This window comes from Microcebus murinus, chromosome 25 (assembly GCF_040939455.1).
Source record: "Microcebus murinus isolate Inina chromosome 25, M.murinus_Inina_mat1.0, whole genome shotgun sequence".
NCBI lineage: Eukaryota > Metazoa > Chordata > Mammalia > Primates > Cheirogaleidae > Microcebus > Microcebus murinus.
Genome location: NC_134128.1, coordinates 5,052,882 through 5,073,571, shown reverse-complemented (window position 1 = coordinate 5,073,571; position 20,690 = coordinate 5,052,882). Strand labels below are relative to the sequence as shown.

Sequence of the window (20,690 nt, the reverse complement as noted above, 5' to 3'; positions counted from 1 at the left end):
GTATTGTCAGAAAGAACACCTTGGCTGGGCACAGTGGCTCACGCCTATAGTCCTAGCACGCTGGGAGGCTGAGGCGGAAGGATTGCTTGAGCTCAGGAGTTCAAGACCAGCCTGAGCAAGAGAGAGATCCCATCTCTACTGAAAATAGAAAGAAATTAGCTGAACAACTAAAAATAAAAAAACAAAAAAATTAGCCAGGCACAGTGGCACGTGCCTGTAGTCCCAGCTACCCGGGAGGCTGAGACAGGAGGATTGTTTGAGCCCAGGAGTTTGAGGTTGCTGTGAGCTAGGCTGATGCTACGGCACTCTAGCCCAGGCAAGAGAGTGAGACTCTGTCAAGAAAGACAGACAAGACAGACAGACAGACCAGACAGACAGACAGACAGACAGACAGACAGACAGACAGACCAGACAGACAGACAGACAGACAGACAGAAAGAAAGAAAAAGAAAGAAAGAAAGAAAACCTTAATATTATGATTGAAATGGATCTATTAAAATTCTGTCTTATTTCACCAGGATTTTTAGATTGATTAGTAAAGAACCTATAATCAGAAATACTATCACAGCTGGGCACTGTGGCTCACACTTGTAATCATAGCACTTTGGGAGGCCAAGGCAGGAGGATCACTAGAGGCCAGGAGTTTGAAGTTGCAGTGACCTCTGGTGATGCCACTGAACTCTAGACAGGGTGACAAAGCAAGACTCTTTCTCAAAAATTTAAAAATGCTCTCACAACCCCAAAACAAGCTGGAAAGAGACACCTCTCTATATGCTCGTGTAGCATTTCTGTACATTCTGGGAAAAGATGCACTAACTCCCTTTGTTCTGGATGTTTATATAAACAATCTTCGAAAATACAGCATCTCCTTGGAAAGCAAAGGGCAGGTTGTTTACTGTCCAATATAATAAAGATAATATAACCCTCCAGACAAATGTTAAAAAGGTTTTCTGCCCACTATAAAAGATCTGGTCCCCTAAGTTGGGAGTCTCTTTCCTCTAATACACCGACTGTGTGTGTAGGCATCACCTGGCTCTCTCTGCAGTACACTCTGGAAACCAGGGCTCTGTTATCCGGCACAAATGCTGACACTGACACTCTGGGTACTGCTATTGCCATGACTAATCAAATCCTTTGTCTCTGACCCAAGAGTCTCATGTTTTCCAACAGAATGCATGAAATTACACTAGGCAAACTTGTTACCTTGCAAGGATAACTCAGGCCCTTCACAATTTTTGACAATTTTGGCAATGACAATAGAATGTTGACAGAGACAACGCTTTCTATAAAGGTAAGAAAAGGCCAGTTAACAGGAACTGAGAAAAGTCTATGAGCATTGTTAGTGAACATGTTAACCAAATTGTATGGTCACCCAGGCAATGAAAAGTCTTCCGCTCTGTTGCCTGTTAATGAGCCTAAATTGAAGAGGAAGTTTCAGGCTGAGTACCAGGAAGTAGGCAGATTAAAGGACAACAGCCTGAATGAAGCCTTGGTTACTGCCAACTCTCCTCCAGATGGGAGGACTTCCTCATCAAGCTGACAGTCAGCCTCAGCAGGTGTGCCCCATCAACAATCAGTGCTAAGGCTTGCCTGGCAAAGGGAGAGGGGTTCTGTTCCCTTTTGGGTAAGAATTACAGAGATGCATCTACACTAAGTGTGAAAAAAGGAAAATCTGAAGCCATCGTAGGTAGAACCAGGCAAATATTTAGAACCTGGGCTAGTTTGCTTGGATGATGAAGGGCATGTAATTAATTACATTGTATGGGCATGTAATGCTTGTTAAAAAAGAATGGCAACAGCTAGCTGTCCCAGTGCTCAGCTCCTCCTGCAGTCTGTCTTGTCAATATTCAATCTTTTTGAGGCCCAGTGGAGTGGCTCATGCTGTAATCCTAACACTCTGGGAGGCTGAGGAGGAGTACGAGGGATCTCTTGAGGTCATGAGTTCAAGACCAGCAAAAGCAAGACCCTATCTCTACTAAAAATAGAAAAAATTAGGTGGGCATTGTGGCATGTGCCTCTAGTCCCAGTTACCCGGGAGACTGAGATAGGAGGATTGCTTGAGCCCAGGAGTTTGAGGTTGCAGTGAGCTATGATGATGTCACTGCATTCTAGCTAGACAGAGTAACACCTTGTATTAAAAAAAAATCAGTCCTTTCTAGATGACAATAACGGGCATCAGCATTTTTTAGCAATAGGTCCTGTCTGCTACAAGAGACCTTCAGCTCTCTTGGGGAAATTTCCCTAAGACAAACTCGCTTCAACACCAACCAGTCTACAGTACTGGATTGGGTTTAAAATGCAGATGAAGGTAACTCACTGGAGAATCAGAAACTATAAAAGCTCAAAGGACCTAGCTAATTTCTGCTGTCAATCCTGCAGCCTTAGAAGTCTCCCCTAGCCCTAGCACTGAAATCCAGGAAGACATTATCTTGGACAAAGGAGCACAAAATACCCCACCTTAAAATGGACTCCTAAAAACAATGATGCCACCCCACAGATTAAGCTCAAGTCAGCCAATGGGGACAAAACCCACTGCCCCCACCAGAAAGCAATGTGGCTGTAGCTGTTGAATAAAGGTGTTCCTATACAGAAATGGATGTCCATAATGATAACATTGCCACAGAAAATAGGTTTTTGGGTGGACCAAAAACACTATGGGCTTATTTGGCTGATGAGCATGCATCTACACCAGCATGCAAAACTGAAAGTACATGCTTGTTTAATGGTACAGAGCTGCTCTCTCCCAACCCCCTCCTCACCAACCATACCTCAACCTCAGCTGCTTCAAGAGAAAGATTAGGGGTGGAGCCAAGTTCTCCAAGTTGCCAAGGGAGACTGAAGATCAAACACACCTGGGTATGCTAGAAAACTTTGGGGTGGGAACTGTTATGGCTCTGTTGGATACAAGACCCCAAGTCACCTTCATACCAGTCTTGTGGAGTGATAACTTACCCGCTTTTCAACTGCTGAGGTTTGGGGAGGGTTCACGGTAGAGAAGGGAAGCTAATGTGTCCTTTTCAGTAAAGCTCTCTAACCCAATGTACTATTATTGTGGCTTCTTTTGTGCCACTGATGAGTGTGTAACTGGTATTGATATTTTACATGCTTGTACTGTGAATGCTCATATACTTCAGAAGAGATTATACCAACTGGTATAAGTCCACATAGAAAAGCACTAGTAGCTTTAGGGCCCCACAATCCTATGACCCATTTGTAATTTGCCAATAGTGTGCTTTTTATGACAAAGTCACTCAACAATGGGCTGTTAGTCAAGGTATGTGATAGCCTTTGACACTGCCTAACATCCACAAGCATCTTACACTGGTAAGTGCTAGAACAGTCCCCTCAAAATCAACTCAAAAAACCTCAACAACAAAAAACTCAATTAAAAAATGGGCAAAGGACTTGGAGTAGACATTTCTCAAAAAAAGATATGCAAATGGCTGATAAGCACATGAAAAGATGCTCAACATCACTCATCATTAGGGAAATGCAAATTAAAACTACAAGCAGATACAACCTCACATCCATTAACATGGTTACCATAAAAAAAACAAAAACAGAAAAAACAAGTGTTGGTGAGGATATGGAGAAACTGAAGCCCTCATGACTGTTGGTGTGAATATAAAATGGTGCAGCAACTATGGAAAACAGTATGGTGGTTCCTCAAGAAATTAAAAATAAAATTACCATATAATCCAACAATTCCAATTCTAGGCATATACCTGAAAGAACTGAAAGCAGGGTCTCCATGGAGTATTTTATACAATAGCCACAGAAGCAAGTAAACCAATTGTGCATCAACAGATCAAAGGATATTATGTGATGTATACATGCAATAGAATATTATTCAGCCCGAAAAAGGAGGAAATTCTGACACATGGTACAACATGGATGGAACTTTATGCAGAGTGAAATAAGCCAGTCACAAAAGGACAAATACTATATGATTCCACTTATATGAGCTACCTAGAATAGTGAAATTCATAGACAAAAAGTAAAGACAGTGGTTATCAGGGGCTGGGAGCAGGGGCAACAGGCAATGGTGAATTCTTGTTTAATGGGTATAGAGTTTTATCCATTAAAGTTCTGCAAGATGAAAAGAGTTCTGGAGATTGGTTGCCCAACATTGTGACTGTACTTAATACTGAACTATACAATTAAAACTGGTAAAGATGGTACTGTTATATGTCCTTTATTATAATTTAAAAAATTTTTCCTAGCACTCTGGGAGGCCGAGGCGGGCGGATTGCTCAAGGTCAGGAGTTCAAAACCAGCCTGAGCGAGACCCCGTCTCTACCATAAAAATAGAAAGAAATTAATTGGCCAACTAATATATATATATAAAAATCAGCCGGGCATGGTGGCTTGTGCCTGTAGTCCCAGCTACTTGGGAGGCTGAGGCAGGAGGATCGCTTGAGCCCAGGAGTTTGAGGTTGCTGTGAGCTAGGCTGACGCCACGGCACTCACTCTAGCCTAGGCAAGAAAGCGAGACTCTGTCTCAAAAAAAAAAAAAAAAAAAAAAAAAAAAAAAAAAATTTTTTTAATCAACTCAACAGATTTCTGAGTTTATCTCCCTCACCACCTCCTCATTCAGACACACAAAAAAACACTTTGGTCACTGAATGTGGCTGTCAACAGGAAGAAGAGATCATCTCCACTTGGCCACTGGGATTCTGCCCTGACCACTCCTGAGCAGGATGTTTCTTTCTTTCCCCTAATGGAAACCCCAGGCTGGCCTAATTCGTATGCTTGCTCTCTGGGTGGCAGCCCAGGCAAAAGAGGGCTTTGGGAATTCAAACTTAATTCAGGTTCAGCCACCTGGCTTTTTTGTTGGCTTTCCATGGACTTACATAATAAAGATAATGACCACTTGGTTAAATATAATGTCCACCAAGTACCTCCTATGGTGGCCCATGTGGACTAAAGTGGGAGATACAAGAGGATCTCTTATTTAATAAAAATGTCCCTGTCCCTCTTGTGCTTAACCTGTCCAGACAAAAGGTCAGGGTTTCAGTCAGGGATGATTAGAAAAAAGGTAAAGTTAGCTACTGGAATGGGACACACTGATTTTTGTAGCAGTGGAAGGGATACAGCAACAATGGCAACCTGTGAGAAAACACCTTAGAATTTGGGAGGTATGGAAAAAGGAGGGACATTAGTGATCTCTGTCTCTCAGCATCACCCCTCACAGAGGAAAATTCCCCGGTGCAGCTCCTGCACCTAAAATTTAACTGCTGGGTCTGTCCACACCCTGTCAGAAAGCTCTGATCACAACTTGATCATCATTTTCCTTAACCTCACAGAAAGTCTTTCAGAAGCAGCAGAGGATGGTTCAAGCCCCTGCATCTCCCACATGAAAAACCTGTCAATACTTCAAGGTGTCTTTTCTACCCCCATTCCTGTAGCTATCATTCAGTCACTCCAAGGGACAGGGGAATGCCATCTGGCTGATGGCACAGATAAGTAAGACAGATTGAACTGATTGCCTTCAGGTAGTTTCTCCAAAAACAAGTACTGGGCAATTATTCATACTGAACCGGGAACCCTAAGGTCTACCAGCCACCAGGGAGGCCACACTGAAGCAACTACCCAGCCTATGCCCCCTGATGTAAGTAGAGCCCACCTAAAGGGAGGTGTGGAAACTGTAAACAACACATTCTTATAGAGGTACAGGCCTTGGCAGTACTTCTTGTATGGAAGTCAGGCAATGCTTCCCTCTGAAAAATGTGGTGACCTGCATAGTGAGGCACTAATCCCTTGGGATTCATCCAATTTTAAAAAGTTGTTTAAAATTTGTTCCTGACTTTAGCAGAAGCAATCAATGACATCACGTTGGTCCTAGAGGCATTCAGGTCAGTCTCAACTCACTGGCCAGGAATGCTATGGATAATAAAATAGCCCTACATTTCCTTCTGGCAGGCCAAGGCAAAATCTGTGCAATACATGCAATACATCCTGCAATATCTAGATGAATGCCTTGGGCCAAGTGGAAAGTCAGTACAGAAATTTAAAGAGAAAGCCACCTGGCTCTCTAGAGTAGACCCTAAAGGTTTATGGCATTTGTTCAGCTGGCTGGCTCAGACCCTGGGGGGCATAGCTGAGGTCAATATTGCAGTTTTGGCCTCATCCTGCTACTTTGTTGATAATAACCTTAATTCAATGCCCCCTAACACAAACTAAATGGATCTGGTCCCAGCCTCTGTCAGAAAGACTAATAGGAGTGACCAATGAAGTTGTATAATCATGGGAAATCTTCTCAGAAGTCCAGAAGATATATTATAGAAATGAGGGGTGAATGTTAAAAGGCAATTATACTGGGGTCTGTCAAGTTTCTGTACTTCTTGCCAATGGAGGCACTGATTCCCTTTCTTCCATACTAATTTGTTAAAGTATGTTTGCATAGGGAATAGTCTTGAAGGATGGAGAAACAGTGTCTCCCTAAGGAGCAAAGGGCAGATTTATTTGCTGGTCTAGTATAATAATGATGTCATCTCCCTCCAGGGCAAAGGTCAGGCAGGCTTACTGTCCAACAGAAAAGTTTGGGTTCCCTAACTGGAGATTCCTCTCCTGTAACAGACTGTATTGCACCACAGGCACCACTCGGTTTCTCCACTCTATGGAGCTGGGGGCTTGGGAAACGCATAAATGTTAACACTCCTGCTCCTGCTACCCTCATGAGTAATGAAGTCCTGTGTCTCGGACCCAAAAGTCTTCTACTAGCAACTGTGAACCTGTGGCAGGCGAACCTGTTAGCCTGCATGGAGGACAAAATCTCTGACCCTTCACAGTTCCTGAAACAACTGTTTGTATGGGAAACAATTCATATCTTCTGACCACCACCCCACCCCCCAAATTTTGAGGATTGCTTAATATAGAGTGGTTGATATTACAAAATGTACGGAGACACATCTTTTTAGAATTCTTCTACACATTTTTAAACTCCTTCCTTTTCTAATAGGTCCATGACAAGTTTAATTAGCACAAATTTTAGCCAAATATTGCTTGACACGTAATTAAGTTTACAAATCCATAATTCAACAAAGGGGGAAATGCTAAGATTTCATTAGAAGGTGAAAAAGATGGAATAATACTCACTTTGGCTTACTTCAGCCTCCCCTGAACATTCACTCTGTCTCCTTTGCAAGCTCATCTTATATTAATACAAGCAATGTCTCCAGGTTTAGTTCTAGGCACTCTTCTCTTTATAAGCTCTCTTTGGCAAATGCATCCACAGTTCAGCTTAAATTACCATTTATACACACATTAACTTTTCTATATCTATTCAATACCCCTCCTCTGAGTTGTAGATTCATACATAAAACTGACATTCCTCTCAGATATGTCAATGGTACCTCTCAAAGTGAATTTGCCCAAAATCAAACACACAGTCTACTCAACCCTAATGTCAATGTGTCTACTTTAGTTCTCTATTAAGTTAAATAAGTCAGACATCGGCCGGGCGCGGTGGCTCACGCCTGTAATCCTAGCTCTCTGGGAGGCCGAGGTGGGCGGATTGCTCGAGGTCAGGAGTTCAAAACCAGCCTGAGCAAGAGCGAGACCCCGTCTCTACTATAAATAGAAAGAAATTAATTGGCCAACTAATATATACAAAAAATTAGCCGGGCATGGTGGCACATGCCTGTAGTCCCAGCTACTTGGGAGGCTGAGGCAGGAGGATCCCTTGAGCCCAGGAGTTTGAGGTTGCTGTGAGCTAGGCTGACGCCACGGCACTCACTCTAGCCTGGGCAACAAAGCGAGACTCTGTCTCAAAAAAAAAAAAAAAAAAAAAAAAAATAAGTCAGACATCTAGCAATTATTTGATATCCAATATCACTGAATCTTGTCACATATACCTTTAAATACCACGAGAAATCTGTTTCCAACAATTTAATCATAATCAGTCCACTATCATCTCTCACCTTGGCTATTGCAATAGCCTTCCATTTGGTCCACTAGCATCCAATCTAGCCTTTTTCCAAACTGTTCTTTATGGTTATAACCATGGTGATCTTTACAAAAAAGTAAACTTGAGAAAACAAAATGAAAAAAAAAATACAAACATGTATATTTCACTGCATCCCACACGGTCCCCAGTCTTCAAGGGAAAAATAAATTCAAAATGGCTCAAGTTCTTTCTCTATTTTTCTCAAACATCATGGAGTCCACAACTCTACTTCTTAAAATCATCTTTTTTTCAGCTTTCCTACTTCCCTCACACTGCAGAACTATTCAGGACATTATTTGCAATTACTTGAAAAATTCTACTTTGGGTCTACTCTCCATTCTTAATTCTGAAATGTGAAAGTCCAAATCACAACCCGTCCAGCAATGCGCAACTCTCCATATGGCAGGGTGAGCAAATAAAGTGGGTAGGAGGAGGGGAACAAAACCTGTTCTAAATCAGAACATTTGTATAACAGAAGTATGCATATGTTCACTAAGTGAGAGTTAGCTTTTTTCAGTAAGACTAATTCTTTCTCATGATCAATTTCCTTACTTTCATACTTTTTTCTTCAGTTTAGATAGTGGAAGAAACAATTTTATAGAGAGAAAATTAGTTTTAGTCTTAATATACTAGAGACAAAATCAGAGTTATCCTAGTTGAGAGGACTAAAAGGCCCAGGGAGACTACCCTATAGCAATCCTTAGAACCATGAGGTTTTGGAGGAGGGGGGATGCGATGCAAACTTGAAATCAGGAAACCTAGGTTTGAATACTGGCTCTTTCACTTACTAGATACAAATTTTTTATTTTAGAGATGGGGACTCGTTATAGCTCACTGCAGCCTCAAACTCCTGGGCTCAAGCAATCTTCCCCCCTTATCCTCCCAAATAGCTCAGACTATGAGCCCACAGCACCACACCCAGCTAATTTTTTTCATTTTTTTATTTTGGAGACAGGATTCCCGGCTGATCTCCATCTTTAGGCCTCAAGTGATCCTCCTGCCTCAGTCTCCCAAATAGCTGGGATTACAGGTGTGAGATACCACACTTGCCTAGATATAAAATTTGATACAAATTTTAATTCACTAAGATTCCATTTTGCTTATATAAAATGGCAATAGGATAATATTAGAACCTATAACATTTGTGATATAAAAAAGTAAAAGAAAGTAAATCTAAATCTTATTTATCAAATTACCCAATCTATAACCCTGCAATTAAGAAAAAGCATTTCTAGGCCGGGCGCAGTGGCTCACACCTGTAACCCTAGCACTCTGGGAAGCCGAAGTGGGCGGATTGCTAAAAGTCAGCAAGACCCCATCTCTACCAAAACTACAAAGAAATTAATTGGCCAACTAAAAATATATAGTAAAAATTTAGCCAGGCATAGTGGCACATGCCTGTAGTCCCAGCTACTGGGGAGACTGAGACAGAAGGATCGCTTGAGCCCAGGAGTTTGAGGTTGCTGTGAGCTAGGCTGATGCTACGGCACTCTAGCCCAGGCAACAGAGTGAGACACTGTCTCAAAAAAAAAAAGAAAAGAAAAAGCATTTCTAAAATATTCAAATATTCATATTAAAATGTGAAGGTATCATTATATATATTTGAAATATGATGAATGTGAATTATGTTCAAATCTCCAGTTTTGCCACTAGCAATAGGATTTTGAAGGACTTCTCAGAGCAACTCTAATAAGCACTTAGGTCTTGACAGGTTGAAAACTCAATGATTCCAAGGTAAACAAATTGTAATGAAATTCATTTGAAAAAAGAAGGCGGATCTTACAGGTGTGGAAATCAGAAGCACCAACCAGAGAAAAGATAGAAACCCAAAGACAAGTTCTCATAAATGAAGCCCATGCTTGATGAATCAGCACCTGAGGTAAAAGTGACAAAGTCAAAATAGAATATATATGAGACAAATGTAGAAGTGATACCATGAACATGTATGGGGAGGGGGGAGACTTTTAAAGCATGAGTACATTCCTAAAGGCCTTATATAATTCAAAGCTCACAAAATTCAAGAACTAAATTTGGCTGGGCGCAATGGCTCACACCTATAATCCCAGCACTCTGGAAGGCTGAGGCGGGCAGATCCTTTCAGCTCAGGAGTTCGAGACCAGCCTGAGCAAGAGTGGGAGCCCCGTCTCTACTGAAAAGAAAAAAAAAAAAAAATAGAAACAAATTAGCTGGACAACTAAAAATATATATTAAAAAAATTAGGGCCGGGCGCGGTGGCTCACACCTATAATCCTAGCACTCTGGGAGGCCGAGGCGGGCGGATTCCTCAAGGTCAGGAGTTCGAAACCAGCCTGAGCAAGAGCAAGACCCCGTCTCTACTATAAATAGAAATAAATTAATTGGCCAACTAATATATATAGAAAAAATCAGCCAGGTATGGTGGCGCATGCCTGTAGTCCCAGCTACTTGGGAGGCTGAGGCAGGAGGATTGCTTGAGCCCAGGAGTTTGAGGTTGCTGTGAGCTAGGCTGATGCCACGGCACTCACTCTAGCCTAGGCAACAAAGCGAGACTCTGTCTCAAAAAAAAAAAAAAAAATTAGCCAGGCATGGTGACTCATGCCTATTAGTTAGTCCCAGCCACTCGGGAGGCTGGGGCAGTAGGATCACTTGAGCCCAGGAGTTTGAAGTTGCTGTGAGCTAGGCTGTTGCCATGGCACACAGCACTCTAGCCTGTGCAACAGAGTGAGACTCTGTCTCAAAAAAAACCCAAAACACTAAATTTAGCAAAAGATGGTGTTTCTGTTTATTGATTAAACATCAAATGAAAATAATAAACAGTTTAGCAATTCCCTTGTCCAGTTTTGAAATGATGCAATGGCTCACAAATTTTTTTAATTTGAAGGAAGTCTTCACATTTTAAAAGTAATTTTCTGAATTTTATTAATATTTTATATTGTATTTTCAACACATAAAATGAAACTGCACTACAATGGGCTGGTTAAAAAATACCTGCAGTGGCCTAATACAAAGCAAACAAGGCCTTTAAATTTAGGTAATGTAAGAGGCATAATCTAGAGCTAATATAATACACTGGAAAACAATTCTGAGAGAATCGATATGATAAGCAAAAATAATATCAAGAGCTGCAAGAAAGAATAATGGCAATAGGGAACATAAGATAATCAACTGAAATATCATACAATAAAAATTATTAGAACACTCAGTATAAGATTTTTTAAAACTCTCCCTAGGCAGGGTGTGGTGGCTCACGCCTGTAATTGTAGCACTCTAAGGCTGAAGCGGGCGTATCATTTGTGCTCAGGAGTTCAAGACCAGCCTTAGCAAGAGTGAGACCCCGTCTCTACCAAAAACACAAAAAGTCAGTCGGGGATGGTGGCATGTGTCTGTAGTCCCAGCTACTTGGGAGGCTGAGGCAGGAGGATCACGTGAGACCAGGAGTTTGAGGTTGCTGTGAGCTAGGCTGATGCCAGGGCACTTTAGCCAGGGCAACAGAGTAAGACTCTGTCTTAAAAAAAACGAAATTAAAAAAAAAAAATTTAAAAACCTCTCTCCCCTATATGATTATACATTATACTAGTTATAATTAAGGAAATGAAATAAGAAAACAGTAAAGGCCAGGCACTGTGACTCACACCTGTAACCCTAGCTTTGGGAGGACAAGGTGGGAGAATCGCCTGAGGCCAGGAGTATTGATGTCAAATCTTCAAAGACCAAACTGATTTACAACTTCAATGCATCCCAATAAAAATCCCCCAATAGAGTTTTTCATGGTTTCAAATGTACATGGAAGGGCAAAAAGGAAAGAATGACTAAGACATGGTTTTAAAAGAAAAATCAGAAGGAAGGAGAGTCATTTGTCATAGTAAGTTGAGATACAAAGCCATAGTAAATAAGATAGTAGAGTTCTTCAACAGAGTTAAATAACTGGACAGACACAGGACAAGAGAGAACTTAAACAAACTCATGCTCACAAGGAAACTTGGTATCTTACACTGATAGCACAGTGGGAAAGAACGTATTATGCAAGCAGAACAACTAGTTTGCCATATAGAAATACTGAAAACGTATCCCTACCTCACACCAAAAAAAACTCCAAATCCATGAAATGTATGTGTAAGTAAACAGCATATTTACACATTAATGAGAATGAACAAAGTACTATGAATAAACTGCCTATATGCAATATAGATCCATCTTAGAAATTAAAATGCTGAAAAGAAAGTAGCAAACCATGCTAGACTACATACAGCATGAATCCATTTTTATAAAACCCAAACACAAGCAAAATTAAATAACTATTTAGGGCTTTTATATGTGATATATGTGATAAAAAAATTTAAAGTAAAAGGGAATATATACAGGTAGAAGAAACAAACTTGATCATTTTCTAGTTCTTAGTTTGGGTGGTAGATTGACAGATGGTTGTTTTATTATTACATATGTTATAGCATATGTTATTATTATTACTCTTTTGAACATACTAAATGTAAGATAATTTTAATGTATTAATATTTAATTGCACACAAAGTATAAAAGCTCAGAGAAAAGAATGATTAATACTCCTAGAGCAGCATCAAAAGACTCCATAAAAGAAATCTCATTTTAGCCAGCCATATTTAGTAGGTCAAAGAGAGGAAAGGAAAGTGGGGAAAAGAGGAAAATCCAAGCACAGGGAACAGCCTAAACCACAGCAAAGAGACACAAAAATAAGACACCTACTCAGAGATCAGAGAAAAGCTAAAACAGTATGAATAAAAAAGACTACGGAAATTAGGAGACCAAACTTGAAAACTGCATTTTAAAGGTTCAAACAGGTCTTTTGTAAATATGAGCAGACAGGAAATTGAATAAGTAAAATAAATTGCATGGTAAGCAAAAGTTCTAAAGGAAAGATTAAAATGTTCCAAAAACAATCCTATTTAGTGAAGAAAATGTTATTTTCTGAAACAGATGTGGAAATAAAAATGATAAATTCCATAAGTAGACAAGATTTTTAAATTATTTTTGAAGATATGATTATTTAAATCTACTATGTAGCAATATGTTGTTTTTCCTTTCCCTTGTCACTTTGGGGGTGGGGGGGGCCGAGTAGGAACAATACATATGCTTCTTTTAAAGATCTCCCAGAAAAACCCTTCCTAATTATCAAAAGACAGAAAGGCAGGCAGGAAAGAAGCATGATACAGCAACACTACATAAAGTTTCACATTTTCTACAATATCATATCAGAAGGCATACTATCCTCACAACTGCCTCTACAAGAAAGGTATTATGGGTTTCAAGCAAAGAACCTTGTATATAAGTAAAAACATAATAAATGTTGGCTAAAGAAATAACTACAGAATAAAACTTGAAATACTTTTGCCCTGAACAGAAAAAGGAGAGGGGTGAAAAAAGGGTAGAAAAAATGTAAGAGAGCCTGAGACAAGCTTAACAGAGAAAGCCTTCAGCCAAGAAAGAGACAATCTTTGTCTGTTACTGCTTATTTGGACCAGACTCTGGAAATGGCCATATGCCCAAAATTCTGTGTTACAGAGCTTTGTTCAATAAGCTTGAAACTAGGTCCCAATCAACTTCGAAGTTAACTTGATTCAGAATGACCTATATATACACACTATTAAATAGATCCATTTAGAAAAGATGAGCTACAAAATCAGACTCTGGTGGAAAAACACAAAACACTTGGATCAGAATTATTTTGAAATATTTTATGCTGGGAAAAACTGAATCTGTCACTAACACTTTGGCCCATGACTAATTTTTTAGTACCACCCAATGACATTTTTCTGTTTCCTCCCCAATTGCTTAAGAATATAAGACAAACTACAGAACATTCCATGTGGTAATTTATATACAACTAAAAAGGAAAATTTTATGCTTAGTTTAGTGATAACCATTTTTGATCCAAACTAGGATCTAAGCTAAATATGAACTTTTAGAAGAACAGTTTATCTTCTAACCATCAGGTCATGAATTTGTACTTACTCTTCAACCTACTGCTCCTTACCTAAGAATTAACATTTATTTTAATATTTCATGAGTGTCTCTCCCTTCTTAAAAAGATAATATATTTAAAATTCTCTAGAAATCTCAAGATGTATAGTCTAATGACTAAGAGTCAGGCTGAGGAACTAAATAAACTGCATGGATTTAACAAGTGACTGTTCCATTTACTAACTGTGAACCTGGGTAAGTTACTCAATCACTCTATGTCCTCAGTTTCCTTATCATACAGCTGAGACATACTGAGGACATACACTCTATGTCCTCAGTTTCCTTATCATACAGCATACAAACAAAAAACTGTATAAACCTCACATAGTTATTGTAAGGATTAAATGAAGTAATATATATAAAGGATTTTCAACAGTGTCTGACAGTATTAAAAACTCAATAAATGTTAGCTTTTATTATTATTTTTATTATTAGTCTCTGTTCACCAATCCATATTCTAGCATTTAACTCTGAGTTTACTTAATGAAATTAAACCAGAAAAAGCTTAAAGCCAATAAATACAACTCTTTTAGCAATCTTAGAAACTGTTGCATAGTTCATTTAAAATACCCCACCTATATTAACATAAATGACAAACAGTGCAAATTATCAAAAAAGATTAAAATCCAATACTTTGTTTCTACTTCTTCATTTTTTTTTTTTTTTTTAAGACAAGGCCTTGGTCTGTGACCCAGGGTAGAGTGCAGTGGCATCATCATAGCTCGCTGCAGCCTTCAATTCCTGGGCTCAAGCAATCCTCCTGCTTCAGCCTCCCTGAGTATCTGGGACTATGAGTGCACATCACCACATCAAATTCAATACTTTGAAAGGATTCTGACTATACTTAATAGTAGCCCTTTCTGAGTCTCCTTATTTCTTTCTTCGTCACAGGAGTATTTTTGGTCCTGTAATTCTTACAAATAATGACCACATTCAAAGATCTTTATACTGACAGGCTATTTAAAAGTAAATGTTGAGGCGGAGCCTCACGCCTGTAATCCTAGCACTCTGGGAGGCCAAGGTGGGAGGATCCTTTCAGTTCAGCAGTGCAAGATCAGCCTGAGCAAGAGTGAGACCTCATCTCTACTAAAAATAGAAAGAAATTAACTGGGCAACTAAAAATATATATAAAAAAAAATTAGCCGGGCATGGTGGCACATGCCTGTAGTCCCAGCTACTCAGGAGGCTGAGGCAGGAGGTTCGCGTGAGCCCAGGAGGCTGCTGTGAGCTAGGTTGATGCCACAGCACTCTAGCCCGGGCAACAGAGTGAGAGTCTGTCTCAAAAAAAAAAAAAAAAAAAAGTACAAGTTGGTACTTCGGTTTAAATTTTGAGGACTGATTACATACTAATGTCTCTCTCTCCAGAAACTTCACCAAAATGACTGCAAAGAATTTATTTAGATATATACCTATATACACGTTACACACACACACACACACACATTTTTCAGAATGACAAAGGGATAAGAATTTGCAATAAATCTTTGAATATCAGAAAGCAAATGGAGGCAAAGTAGCTAAATGATCAAAACAAAAGCAACTAGAACCTAAAATACCTGCACACAGCAAGGCAAATTATTCTACAAGAAAAAAATAAACCCTGTGAGGCTCAAAATCTGAAATCACCAGGTTCTACAGACTACAAAAGTAAGGAGCTACAATGAGATACCATTTCATACTCTCTAGGATGGCTAGAATCAAAAAAATTGGGCCAGGCTCATGTGTGTAATCCCAGCACTTTGGGAAGTTTAAGCAGAAAGATCACTTGAGGTCAGATGTTGAAGACCAACCTGGGCAACACAGCAAGATCCCATCTATATAAAAATTTTAAAAAAATGTATTTTTTTTAATTAACAGGGCATGGTGGCGCATGTCTGTACTCCCTGATACACAGGAAGCAAGGCAGAGGGATCACTTGAACCCAGGAGTTTGAGGCCAGCATGGACAACATAGCAAGACCTCATTTAAAAAAAAAAAAAAAAAGATAAAGAAAGTATTTGTAAGAATATGGAGAAACTGCAACCCTCAAACACTACTGGTGGGAATATAAGATGAGACAGCCATTTTGGAGAACAGCTGGTAGTTCATCAAATGGTAAACACAGAGTTACTAAATGACCCAGCAATTGTGCTAGGAGGTATATAACCAATATAACTGAAAACATATGTCCATGCAAAACTTGTACACAAATGTTCACAGGAACATTATTCATTAATAGCAAAGAAGTGGAAAGAACCCAAATGTCTATCAACTGATGAACAGATAAATAAAATGTGGTCTCGTCTATCCATACAATAGAACATTATTTAGCAATAAAAAGGAATGAAGTACTAATTCGTGCTACAACAGAGATGAACCTTGAGAACAACACGCTAAGGGAAAGAGGCAATCACAAAGAACCACATATTGCATGAATCCATTTACATGAAAACAGAAAATTAAAAACTGAGAGAGAACCTCAGCAAACATTCAAGAAGGGATGCAGGGTATGGTAGGAGATATTCTTGGACGGATTGAATAGTAGAGTCAGAGTTGTAAACCAAGACAGGCAGGGTCAAATGAAAGAAAATAGGCACACTTTGTTGACAGCAGAGCAAAACAGAAAGTTCAAATGAAGTATTTTTTTTTTTTTTTTTTTTTTTTGAGACAGAGTCTCACTTTGTTGCCCAGGCTAGAGTGAGTGCCGTGGCGTCAGCCTGGCTCACAGCAACCTCAATCTCCTGGGCTCAGCGATCCTACTGCCTCAGCCTCCCGAGTAGCTGGGACTACAGGCATGCGCCACCATGCCCGGCTAATTTTTTGTATATATATATATTTTAGTTGGTCAATTAATTTCTTTCTATTTTTGGTAGAGACGGGGTCTCGCTCAGGCTGGTTTCGAACTCCTGACCTTGAGCGATCCGCCCGCCTCGGCCTCCCAAAGTGCTAGGATTACAGGCGTGAGCACCTCTCCCGGCCGAAGAAAAAGTATTTTAAACACAGTTAACTAACAAACATTTTCAAAGATGTGGGGGTTTTTTTTAGGTTAAATTAAAGCATTTTAAATTAAAATATACTAGGAAAACAAAGATAACATACTTTGTCTTATTATTTATTTATTTATTTATTTATTTATTTATTTATTTATTTATTTATTTATTTAGAGACAGATTCTCACTCTGTTTCCCCAGCTAGAGTGCTGTGGTGTCAGCCTAGCTCACAGCAGCCTCACACTCCTGGGCTCAATCGATCCTCCTGCCTCAGCCTCCTGAGTAGCTGGGTCTACAGGCATGCGCCACCATGTCTGGCTAACTTTTTATATATATATATTTTTAGTTGCCCAGCTAATTTCTTTCTATTTTTTTAGTAGAGATAAGGTCTCACTCTTGCTCAGGCTGGTCTCCCGATCCGCCCATCTCCGCCTCCCAGAGGACTAGGATTACAGGTGTGAGCACGCCTGGCCAGACTTCATCTTATTAAAACTCGTTATCACCTTGCTAACACAGGGAATGTCAATGGGTCAATATGGCAATCTAATGTTCAATATGGTAGATGAGATAACCTGAAAGCTCTCCCACTATAAACTACCTAAAAATGCTTGATCAGAAATGCCGTGACAGAATCTTTTCTTAATTCACAGTCCAATGCTCTAGAGGGTGAAGAAAATCCAGGCAGAGTAGGAAGAAGGACGGACTAAATAAAACAGAAAACATGAATGAAGCTGAAGCTATTCTGTCTGTAGTAGCTTGTTAGCCACTAACAAAGGGGCTTCAACTTTTACACCACGTGAGGATAAAATAAAAATATCTTTGGGCTTGGTGAAAATGGGATGTTAGAACTGATAAGGGACTTTGCAGATGGAATTAAATTAAGGATCTTGTGATGAGGGATTTATTGGGATTATCGGGGTGGATCAAATGAAATCACAGGGGTCCTTTTAAGTAAAAGAGGGAGGCAAGAGGGTCAGTACTGATCAGAGTTACACAACATGAAAAAGACTTAACTGGCCATTGCTGACTTAACACAGGAAGACCCAGGAACCAAAAATGCAGGAGGCCTTTAGAAGCTGAACAAAAAGGCAAGAGCATAGATTCTCCCCTGGTACTTCCAGAAAGAACAGTGCCCCACTCATGTATTTATTTTAGCCCAGTGAAACCCATTTCAGATTCTGTAAGATAATAAAGTTGTGGTAATTTTTTACAGGAACAATAGAAAATTAAGATACACACACTGGGGTGGGAGTTGGAGGGCACAATTACCCTAGAAAGTGTAATATGTTTCCATGAAATTTTCAGGATAAAAACTATAAATAGTCCTGGACTGATGCTATCCCTAGAACATTCTGCAAAACAAACAATATACCTTAAGCTTAGTTCATCAATGTGTTATCCATTAGGCTACACAGAAATCTCAAAAGATGACATCTTGAAATAAGCTCACAACAAAAATTTACAAAACACATATAAAAAGAAACAATTCACCAAAATCAAGAGTCAGCATATATACACATGTGCACATATATGTATACACACACAAGACCACCAAAGAACATTAATCCAAAGAAGAGAGAAAAGAAACAAAATAGATGAGTAGAAAACACAAAACAATGGTTCATTTGAACTTAAATAAATCAATAACTATTAATATATTACATGTAAATGCAGTATCTCCCATTAAAAGAAACGTCATAGTATATTTTGTAAACATCATAGTATATCCAGTTATATGCTTAGAAGAGACAAATCTTTAAAAACAAAAGTTTCCAGTAAAAGATCAGAAAAGATATATTCCATATAATAATATATAGTATATTGATATAATAACACCAAGATAAACCATAATCAAAAAGGATTCCTAGAGGCAGAGAGTCCTCGGTCCTTTATTCCATAATAATTCCATGTTTTCTCAAAAATATTTTTAAGGCCGGGAGAGGTGGCTCATATCTGTAATCCTAGCACTCTGGGAGGCCAAGGCAGGTGGATCACTCAAGGTCAGGAGTTCTAAACCAGCCTGAGAAAGAGTGAGACCCCGTCTCTACTAAAAATAGAAAGAAATTAATTGGCCAACTAATATATATATATACAAAAACTAGCCAGGCATGGTGGCGCATGCCTGTAGTCCCAACTACTCAGGAGGCTGAGGCAGGAGGATCGCCTTAGCCCAGGAGTTTGAGGTTGCTGTGAGCTAGGCTAACGCCACAGCACTCTAGCCTGAGCAACAGAGTGAACAGTGTCTCCAAAATATATATATATATATATATTTTAAGTGAATTTAAATACTCAATGAAGGCTTTATAATTTACATTTTGCTCTTCAAAAAGAACAAACCAAAAGCATTAGAGAAGCTACTTGCCACGCTTCAGGGGAGGGGAGAAATTAGGAAAAAAATGAACATGTGCAATTGCACATAAAACTGCAGGTGGCTAGAAAAGAAACCAACGAAAGGGGAAAAAAATCTAAAAATAGGTGTAGAACAGTGATTTTGACTGTCTTCATATGGATTTCCATATTATTTCAGAGCAAAAACCAAGAGATGAAATGTGTACAATTTGCTTTTAACCAACAGGGCTATTTTAAAAACAAGTTATGCCATAATTAAATATACTTATTTATGCTTAGAAGCTCTCAAGTACCACTTGCAACTCAAAAGCCAAAGAATTTCACAATCAGAAATTATCCTAATGATGAATTATACCAAAATAAATTATTCCTGATTAGCTGAAAAAAAATTCCTATGAGAGTAAATTTTGCTGGTCTCTTATAAAATATTTTTAGGGCCATTAAGTCTTGGATGTGCCAAGTTCTTTACAGGTTTCCTCTAGATTTAAAGATTATTGTAGATTCACAAACCCCCAAACTAAAAACACTTAGAAAAAGTTTTGAATGTAAACAGAAAAAGCTTTTTTTTCTAACTAAGACAATAGGAGTGGAAGGAAGGTACTGCCTTCAAAAAAATCACTTTTAATGTACTACCTGAATCTAACTAACCATTAGGAAATACTAAACATAACCATACTGAGAGACTTTCTACAAAACTGGCCTATAAATTTTCAAAAGTATCAAGGTCAGATGAAGTCAAGAGAAGGAGAAGGAACTATTCCAGACTCATGAAGGCAACGGAGATGTGCTATCTAAACATTTCTGAACTGGATCCTCTTCCAATAAAGCTACTGGAACAACTGGCATATTTGAACGGAATTCAAAGATTAGCTCATAGCGATTTATCAAGACTAATTACCTGACTTTGATGACTGCATTATGGTTATGCAGAATGTACTTGTTTCTAGAAGGTACACAGGGGTAATGGGGTATCATACCAACAAATTATTCTCAAACTGTTCAAAATGAAAAGCTTTTGATCCTGTACATGCAACTTTTCTGCAAGTTCAAAATTGTTTCCCCAAAATGTTTTAAGTCACCTTTATTACTTGGTCATAAAAATGAGCATATGATATTTTGTTTTTAGTCAACTGATTCAGGAGTATTTAGTAATCAATGTTCCATTAATCTGAGGAGAAACACAACCCAATAATATTTCTCTTAAAAAAAGGATGCACTGATTTTTTTTCATCAACTGAAATTAAATAGGGATGGCTCCTTTAAAAACTGTGAAGAACTTTGATGGCCCTAAATTCTGCATCGCACTCCTCCAAAGAAATGCTTGGGTCTTCCTTCCACTCTAACATTGTTCCCTTTTATTTGCTGAATAAATGTATACATGTTAGATGCCGAGAATATAGCGATGGCCATAACAGACCCCTTATAGAAGGCGGATATTAAATAACTGGACA

The 20,690-nt window shown here is 39.0% G+C and overlaps 2 protein-coding genes across 14 annotated transcripts in view; both read right to left on the bottom strand.

Annotated features, from left to right (window-relative positions):
- ABI1 (abl interactor 1) overlaps positions 1–20,690 on the bottom strand; it is a 107,075-nt gene that overhangs the window by 33,199 nt on the left and 53,186 nt on the right. The window lies entirely within an intron of this gene.
- LOC105878114 (protein nucleotidyltransferase YdiU-like) overlaps positions 1–20,690 on the bottom strand; it is a 168,301-nt gene that overhangs the window by 105,121 nt on the left and 42,490 nt on the right. The window lies entirely within an intron of this gene.